The sequence below is a fragment of the Euprymna scolopes genome, chromosome 19, assembly GCF_053919585.1.
Source record: "Euprymna scolopes isolate OS-2025 chromosome 19, ASM5391958v1, whole genome shotgun sequence".
Lineage (NCBI taxonomy): Eukaryota > Metazoa > Mollusca > Cephalopoda > Sepiida > Sepiolidae > Euprymna > Euprymna scolopes.
In genome coordinates, this window is record NC_136500.1 from 146014618 (window position 1) to 146024617 (window position 10000).

The 10000-nt window shown below is 33.5% G+C and overlaps 1 long non-coding RNA gene and 1 pseudogene across 1 annotated transcript in view; both read left to right on the forward strand.

Annotated features, from left to right (window-relative positions):
- The window catches only part of LOC145240035 (uncharacterized), a 200380-nt gene that overhangs the window by 29893 nt on the left and 160487 nt on the right, over positions 1-10000 (forward strand). The gene's annotated exons all lie outside the window — the stretch shown is intronic.
- On the forward strand, positions 4917-5035 carry LOC145240398 (5S ribosomal RNA; annotated as a pseudogene).

Below are 10000 nucleotides of genomic sequence, written 5' to 3' on the forward strand. Positions count from 1 at the left end.
CTGGGGTTAAGGGTTTTCTGTGTGTTTTTTATGTGTTTTATTGCAGTTATTAGCGTTGGCTAGATTTATAAACAAACAGAAGAATAGATAGATAGATAGATAGATAGATAGATAGATAGATAGATAGATAGATAGGACGATGCTTCATTAGATGGAATCCACGATGTAAAATGGAAAAACAAATATGAATCTGCTCATGTCACGTGATAAAACCCTACCCTGTCCTGCGAGAAATGACGTTGCTATATTCCTACTGACGGTATTAGAGAACGTTGTGTGTTGTTTTAACTTTTTCTTTAAGGAATTCAGAATTCAGGAAAGCAACGCAATTATTTGAACATAAAATTAGCGGAAAAAGAAAAATATACGTTTTTTTTTTTGATTATTTTACTCTCTCTTCGTTTTTTTTTTTTTTCATTTGGAAAATTCTAAAACAATGAAATAAAACATTTTAAAAAGCCACACGTAATATTATTTTATTCATTTTAGCTTCCAAAGAATAGAGGCTTTAAAATGTAGGCAATAAACAAACATACAAAACTGAATTCCTCGCCTAATATGTAAATATAATAGAATTCTTGAGTCAATAATACATTTGGACATTTAGGCTGTTTTGATTATTATAGACTTAACCTAATAATAAACGATTAACTATAAATTCTATGTGATATATTACTAGCCTTGGTGCCTGCCGTTGCCCGGTTCTTTGGAGGTGTGTGTTAAGCAAAAAAAAAAAAACAGTTGTAGTAGGCAGGCCGGCTTTAACCCGTGACGCGAAGGCGAAAAAGAAAGTGAATGCAAATGTGACATCTTACCGCTACTCCATGATGCAACCGGAAGTTCGGAACGTTAAAATTAGGCAAACTCAATCCAACCGATATGATGACTTGCAAAAATGGCTCGGAAAAAATCGACCCCTCCTTGTAGAAAATTGCCCAGTTGAAGGTGAAGCAATTAATGTTTTTGGCCAATTGTTTGATATTTTCCGTCCGAGATATCCAGCTTCAAAATGATAGCACTCTCGTGAAAATCTGTCGCCTCTGTCGAAAGTTTTAGGCATACATAAGTACATACATACACACATACATACATACATACATACATACATACATTTAAACAGACAGGTGAGATTTATATTATAGAAAATAATTCCATGAAGATAAACAAAATTGTTGCTTAGTTTAAAGTTAAAGTTTTATCAGTATTATAGTCTTACTCTTTTTCATTTTTTATTTTTGCTCCTTTTCACCACAAAAAAAACGCTTATTGCCATTGGAACGTGTGGCCATATATACATGTAGGGAGTTGAGCCATGATATGTCTGTTCGTGTTGCATTTAAATTTCTGCATGTTAGTACAGTCAGAGTAGCAAAAGCAGGTAAGGAATTCCAAAGTCTAGCAGTCCGTGAGAAGAAACTGTTAAAGTAGAAGGTTTTCTGGAATCTAGGACTTCAACAGTGAACACGTGGAAGTTTGCTGCTGGCTGGGTTAGTTGGGAGTATGTACGTCGAGGGGGTCATATGTGCTATGAAGTCATCAGTGCACATTCGATAATAGTACTTGTCAAACAAAGGATACAACATTGCGGCGATGAGGCAGGTGTTATAGCATTGCTGATAGTACGGACCTATTTGAATTGAGATTTCTATAGACTCTCTCTAAAATCTAAAGACTCGCTTTTTCTCTCTCACTATCTCCTTTTCTCTCTCTCTCTCTCTCTCTCTCTCTCTCTATATATATATATATATATATATATATATATATATATATATATATATATATATATATATATATATATATATATATGATGGACTCTCCGTCGGTTTTCGACGTATGAGACTCCGACAATTGACCTGAAGGTCTAGAACTCAGTGTGTCGACATTCACTTAGACGTATGTGGCACTTTAGTCCTGCTAGAGACCTGCAATGGCGACCGCAATGCTGACAGACGTATAAATGCGAGAATTTAGCTCCACACTGCTTAGTATTATTTTTTGACTTGACTCTCGCTTCTTTTAGTTTTTCGATGCAAAACGCCGAGAACTCCTTGATTTTTCTGTCACACATTTCTATCCACTTCCTTCTGTCTTTTGCAGTTAGCTCAATGTTGTTATATTCAATATTTAGAACCTGCAAATTAGACTTTATTTTGTCTTTGTAACGCAACCATGGTCGTCCCACGTTTCGACGGCCTCTGTCTAATTGGCCATACAGGAGTTGCTTCGGTATCCTTTCATCATCCATTCATATATATATATATATATATATATATATATATATATATATATATATATATCATCCAAACACGGTAGTATTTGAATAGATGGTTAAGTGGCAGTTTTAGTCAGAACTGCTTTAAAGCTTCACCGCGCTCTCATTTTTCGACCAGATTTATAACAATTATTATATTTTATAGATTAACTTCTCAGCTATATTGTGTAAAAAAGTTTTCAATTTTCGTTCCGTAAAACAAAAGTTTATGATGAATTTCCTGGTGTTAAAAATCGTAAAAATATGTAAGGAGGTGAGCGACGCTTTTTTATGACTGCTCACCTCCTAACATATGCTGATAATACGGACCTATTAGAATTGAGATTTCTTTAGACTCTCTAAAATCTAAAGGCTCGCTTTCTTTTTCTTGTTCTTTGCAACTCTTGGTTGATTTGGATTGAACCAAAGACCTCCAGAATACTGACTTAGAACGGATTATTAATACACGCCTTTATCCGTTGCGCCACGGATTTAAGAAATACATTTTTATTTTATCTGTCATGCTTAAATTTGAAGTAACGTGCTGTTAATCTGTCATCTTTATATTGTGAAGATTTAAATTTGAAATATACCTTCGTTGGGTTTTTCATGATGTAGCTAAAAAATATCACCTTTAAATTTGAAATTTATTTTTCGTTTGTCTGTCAAAGTTTAAAATATTATCGTCAAATTTAGAATCTATACTTTCGTAGTTCTTTCAAGCTTTGGTTTAAAATATAATCTTCAAATTTGAAATATTTTTCGTCGGTCCGTCAAGCTTTATTTTTAAAATATCACTCTTGAATTTTAAATATTATTTCTATGTTGGTGAAGCTTTAGGTTAAAATATATTCTTCAAATTTGAAATATACTCACGTTAGTTTGTCAAGCTTATTTTTAAAATATCATACAAATACAATATACTTACGTTAGTTTGTCAAGCTTTATTTTTGAAATATCATACAAATACAATATACTTACGTTAGTTTGTCAAGCTTATTTTTAAAAAAATCAACCTAAAATTTAAAATATATTTTCGTCAAGCTAAAATATCACCCTGATATTTAAATATATTTTCGTTAGTCTCTCAAGCTTAAATTTAAGATATCATTTTCATTGGTTTTGCGTGGTTATATTTGTATGTATTTATTTGCTTCCCCACTGAGCAAAATAGACACAGGGCCGTTTTTTAATGTGGATAGAGAGGGAGGAGGGAGGGAAAAAGGGGGCCAGCTCCCGATGGGTGGGAAATGGGAGCTGGATAGTGACAATTGGTATGACGGGTTGCCCCTACATTGACCAAGGTCTGATACGTGGGGTTTCTCCCACATATGGTCTTTGCTTGCAGTATCTGTCGGAACTGATACTACACTTTAATCTTGTTGCCCGGGCCACGGAGGGCCGCGCGGGCAGTGTGGTTATATTTGTAGTACCATTTTTCGTTTGTCTGACAACGCTTAAGTTTGAAATAGCATGTTTAAGTTTTAAATTATACGTTTAACTATGAAATAACATGATTAAGTTTGAAATAGCTTAAGTTTGAAATAGCTTAAATTTGAAATAGAATATTTAAGTTTAAAATAGGATGTTTAAGTTTAAAATAGTATGTCTAAGTTTTAAATAGGATGTTTAAGTTTGATAAAATATGTTTAATTATGAAATAACATGTTAAAATTAAAATAGTATGTTTCAATTTGGAATAAGACATTTAAGTTTCAAATAGCATGTTTAAATTTCAAGTAATATGTTTATTATGAAATAAAATGTTTAAATTTGAAATAGTAGGTTTCAATTTGAAATAATTTTTTTACAATTTGAAATAGAATGTTTAAGTTTGAAATAGAATGTTTAAGTTTAAAATAGCACGTTTAAATTTTAAATACCATATTTAAAATTTGAATACCATGTTTAAGTTTGAAATAGTTCTAATAATAACACAAATAATAACACAAATAATAACACAAATAATAACGCAAATAATAACACGCGTCGTAATACTTTTTTAACTTTTCTTTCGTTCTCGCTTTTCATTAGAATAACAGCTGTGGAATTGTGGCCGAGCATTTTATGCAAAGTAAGCATTCACGCCCACTTAGTAACGCTTTTCTAGTTTTGTTTGTTGTTATCCATAGATTTACGCCCACCAGCCAAAGGTCGTCGTGTTGTGTCTGAAACGGGAACGATCTATTAAGGCTATTCGTGTCTCGAAGTACCCTTTTTCGTATTCACAGAATTCTTTTTTATTTTATTTTTTTATTTTTTTTTTTTCATTTCTTCATACACTCTTACACAACACGATTCCGTTGATAAGAAGCCAGTTGGCTTATTTACTTCCCGGAGTAAAATTTTCATCTCCTTTTTATTTAATTTTTGTTGTCATTCAGTAAAAGATAAGCCTGATACGAAACTTTCAAACTTGACAGCGTAGTCGACCAACAGACGGAACCGATCAAACAGATGCAAGGGCGCATTTGATAACTACAACTCAATTCTACGTGAAAATAGGTCGAATCTGTTTTCGACTAGTTTTTTCAACTCCTCTTTTGTTACTATGTACGTAAATTAATTATTTGAAAATGTCGAGTACTCTATGATAAATGTGGTCCTCCTATTTCTTTCTTTCTTTTTTTTTTTTTTTTTTTTACTCGCCCGGGCACAATGGTAGATATACGGCATAATCACGTTAACACACCGGTTCCCGTCAGATCACCGAAGTTAAGCAACGTTGAGCCTGGTCATTACTAAAATGGGTGACCAATTTGGGAAGTCCAGGTGCTGTATGTAGGAGGACGTCGACACCTCCCTGCAAAAAGTTGCAAAAACCTAACGTCGTCATCTCCCCTAGCGGGGATATACATGCGACTGGGGACCGCTTGTTTCATACTCCCATGAAACTCCCTCCTTCGGAGGAAGCCGGTTAAACCCTGAATAGGGTTGGTACTGACTGCACACACACAATGGTAGATTTAAGCATTGTGTCGGGTTTTCATGGAAGAGAAACCAACTCCCCGAAAAGGGGAGCTTTAGATTGAGATGTAGATAAAAATTATCTCAATTTAGAATGGTTTTTCTACACTCACCGAAAAGAGAAAAGTTAGTGTAGCATTAGAACAGATACAACACTTTGCTCATAGACAAAAAAAAAACAGTCTACTGTCTATAGAAGCCGATGACGAGTACCAATCTGTAAATACAACGAACATAACGGACATTCTTGGATAGTTCATTGTGATCCGCGGGGACCAGCTTACGATGAGTAGTATTTAAACGGCAATTGTGTTTTAGTTACCCCTGCATGACCATGAGGGGGTTACTGAGCATATATTTATTTGATCGGACTGCATGATTGAATTGTTTACTTTGTCGCACGAAATATCGTAAAATTTGCTCTCATATTGGCCTTAGTTATGTGGATCTTTGCGTTTCTTTTCCACTTGTGGTTGCAATGATAGAAGAAATTAAAAAGAACAACTAATGACATCATTATTAGCTCTGGGATTTGCTTAAGTGTTTTACAGCCGTTACATTTATACGAACTTCAACTTCTATTTCTAACACTACGTATAGGTTAGGGTTACGTATAGGTAGTGGAAAACTTGTAACGGGGGTCCGTTCATTTTTACTCGAGCACTCGACCTTGTTTCTCTGCAACGTCGATTTTCAGTAATGACGTAACTCTCATCTCTAATTTACTAATCCAAAAATTACTTTTCCTTACCTCACATGAACTATTCTTTTATTTTCATTCCAGTATCGCTACATCTACATCCGCGTGTCTCTAATGTCGTTTGTATTCGCTAAAGTGGGAAATAGTCATTTGTCTTCCTCCGTGTTTTTGGACAATAAACGAGCATCACTTGCACTCCACAAACATTGACGTGCAGCTCTACTTTGATTAGAAAACGGTTTGTACACAACAAGTCACTACAAAGCACAGCTTATCAAAAGCAAAAGAAAAAATAACTCTTTATCTCTCCACAGATTCTCCGACTCGGTCCATGTTCTTGATGTCTCCTTATGAAGATTAAAATCAACATAGAATGATACTAAACCTTATGTCTAGAAACCTTTTTTCTAATTTTGCATCAAAAATCCATTACGTTATTTTGATTATAGAAAATATCTCAAGTCTAAGGCTTCAGCTGAAGAAGTCTTCAGATGGAATTCAAATTCAGGGTATTTTGATTAATTAATGACTTTCAACCAAATCCAATAATAAACATATAAACATGGCCTCCTTTATTTAAATAGACATATTCAGTTATTTTATCAGTTGAGTTTTGACTGGATTGTACGCCACTAAAAAACAAACACGATGTATTACGTACAACTCTCTCTCTCTCTCTCTCTCTCTCTCTTTCTCTCTCTCTCTCTCTCTCTACATATATATATATATATATATATATATATATATATATATATATATATATGTGTGTGTGTGTGTGTGTGTGTGTGTGTGTGTGTGTATGTATATTATAACTTTTTCACCCCGAACAAGGCACATCGCCACTTTGATGTAGGGGGCTACTATCAGGGACATAAGCTACAGGGATACTATGGAGGGAGTTGGGCAGTAAGATGTCTGTTCACGTTACATTGAACTTCTGCATGTCAGTACAGTTGGGGAAGCAGGGTCCCAGAAGAGAGTTCCAAAGTCTAGCGGTTCTGGGGAGGAAACTATTGGAATAGAAGGCTCTCTTACATCTAGGGATCTCTACTGTGAAAGAGTGTGATTAAGCTATATATATATATATATATATATATATATATATATATATATATATATATATATATATATGTATGTATGTATGTATATAAAGTGAAAGATGGTCACACACTTTTTGAAGACACTTATTTTTAAAGTAAAATTTAAATGGGAAATTTGAAAACTTTAGTGACAATTGGTATGAAGGGTTTCCCCTACATTAACCAAAACTGATTGCTCAAGAGTAATAGTCTGATATGTGGGGTTTCCCCCCACGTATTACGTTGTTTGCAGCATTTGCAGAACAGATACTACACAGAAAAAAGATCTTCGCCCGAAGGCCAAGAACAAAAGGCGAACCTTTTTCTATTTATTTAAAAAGAAAATATAACTTTGTTATATATGGGTTATCTGCAAAAGGTTTTTCTTTGAAAAATTCATTTTAATTAATTCCCTATTATTTTTTCGGATTTCTTATGGGATGATCATCTTTAATTAACTATTACGCGTGTAATTATATTCATGCAGATATTCTACATGATTTATACTTGCGTAATATTTGCAGAAAAAGGTTATAGCAAACACAAGCGTTTTTCTATGTATATTTATGTATGCGTATATGTATTTATTTAAATAATGTTGCCTACTAAACTCCTCTATCTGTTTTTAGTCTACAGACATGAAACATAATATATATTCAGACCCATGCGTAACTTGATATTCACGTTTTACCCGGGTAAAATCGATGCAAAAGTGTTAAAATTAAAAAAATTAAATTTGCCGGTGAAGGTCGAACGATGACATTACGAATATGCATGCATAACGTAATAGCTATTGGTCCATGTTTTGATTTTTAGCCTTGCAGAAAACATATCTTCATAGCTCAGGCATTAATATCATAGGAAAAAGTAAATCGTAAGCTAAACGTTTTGGTTCGATTCTCGGTGGTGGTGTACAAGTCATTTTTTTTTTAACTTTTTAAATCAAATATGATAAAATAAAAAATACAAACTCTGCATCAATCAAAATATCATATTTAAGCGTATTTTGCGACCGGGCAATGACGGGTTGATTTCTAGTCATATTTAAAAGTTACATAGAATACCAGTAATATATATATATATATATATATATATATATATATATATATATATATATATATATATTACTGTTTTTATCTGCTTAGGTATCTATGCTTCCACTACCGGAATCGAGTTAATGATCCGATAGTTTCATTAGATTATAAATCTGTAAAGCCTGATGAAACTATCGGTCCGTTAATTCGATTTCGGTAGTGAAAACGTATGTAATTAAGTAGATAAAAAAGCGGTAATAAAAATATATTTTGCTCTGCAGTAGTATTGAGCACTTTTTCGGTTATTTTACCATTCATCATTTACTTTATATATATATATATATATATATATATATATATATATATATATATATATATAACCTTCATATATAACCTTCAGAATGCGAGAGAATACACAATTATTTCCACAGCTAGATAACGTCGCAGCTCACAAGAGCCATAACAGCAAACAAACCGGTTTCCTGTTTGTTGGCTCTCATTGCTATTGTGAGCTACGACGTTGTCTAGCTGTGGATATATATATATATATATATATATATATATATATATATATATGTGTGTGTGTGTGTGTGTGTGTGTGTGTGTGTGTGTGTGTGTGTGTGTGTTCTGAAAAGTACTGAATTCAATAGGATTGCGTATATTAATGAAGTGTGGCTATGATCTTTTATTGATAAAAAGTAATAAAAATTTATGAAAAGATGTGTTTCCAAATTCTTTCCACGCGCATTATATATTTTCAAGCTGACGTAAAAAAAAAATGTAATAGAATTAAGCTATCCTGCTTCATACTAATTCATTCAACAGGCTATCAAAACAGATGCCAATCTGAAAGTCGATGAAGAAATGGATCCAAAGCAAACAGATGTTCCGATTCGATAAATGAAATGAAGTAAAATGCTTGCGAGATGCTTACTTTCAATCTAGAATCATCGCAAGACCACAAATTGGCAGGCGTGACACTGATGTTTATTTAAGTCTTGAAATAGACCAGCGATGAACCCGATTATCGTAACATCGGTTTAGTATACGCATTTACTCTTATAATTGGTCCACCGACTTAGTCGGATTTGGACCTAAGAAATCAATCTCATACGCCGTCCGTTCGTTCCCAAAATTCTCAATAACTACTCATTACATTTTTCTGAAATTTTGCATGAAGTTATAAGGCGGGAATTTAACATTCTCAGATTTTTTATAAAAATTCTGGTTGCGTCACAAGGGAGTCAAAATGGCCCAAATAACACTTTTCGGGGCACAGCATCTTTTCCGATCATTAGGTTTTGCTGAAAATAACCCACTAGGAAGATTATATGCATATATACATCTGGAAACGTAAGATTTTACTCTGGAAAAATCCTGGAGCTTGGTGTTTTAGGGGTGACAAACACACTTTTGGGGGGCTAATTTTTTTATTTTATTCCTAAAATTATAGGCATCAGTCGGGGAGGGGCGCATATAGTTTTTTGCTTGATTTCTTAGTTAATTGTTGCCTTTTCTTTTTCTGTTGAATATTTTTGATAATCGCCTCTGTATCATTAATTATTTTAATGAAATGATATCGATTGTATATTTTGTAAGGATCGACCCAGACACAGCAGGAAGCCACCAGATGTATAGAGCTGAAAAAGGAAAAAAATATTCAAGGTCAAAAAACAGCCAACAGTAAGTGGATGAAACAGAATCCGACCTAGAAACAGCAATTCTTTCTCCTTTGTCAGGAACATCGTTCATGGACTGTGATGATGTCAGGACGAAATGAAGAGAGCGAGAGTTACGAGACTGATAACAGTCAACTCAACTTTTTAAAAATGTTAATTCCGTTGGATAGACGTGTGTATCGTAGATTTCATGGTATTCATTTAATTGACAAATAGTTTGTCGTTTTCATATTTGATTATATTGTTTGCATCTGACGACGGTTTCAATTATGTTATCTAATTAATGATCT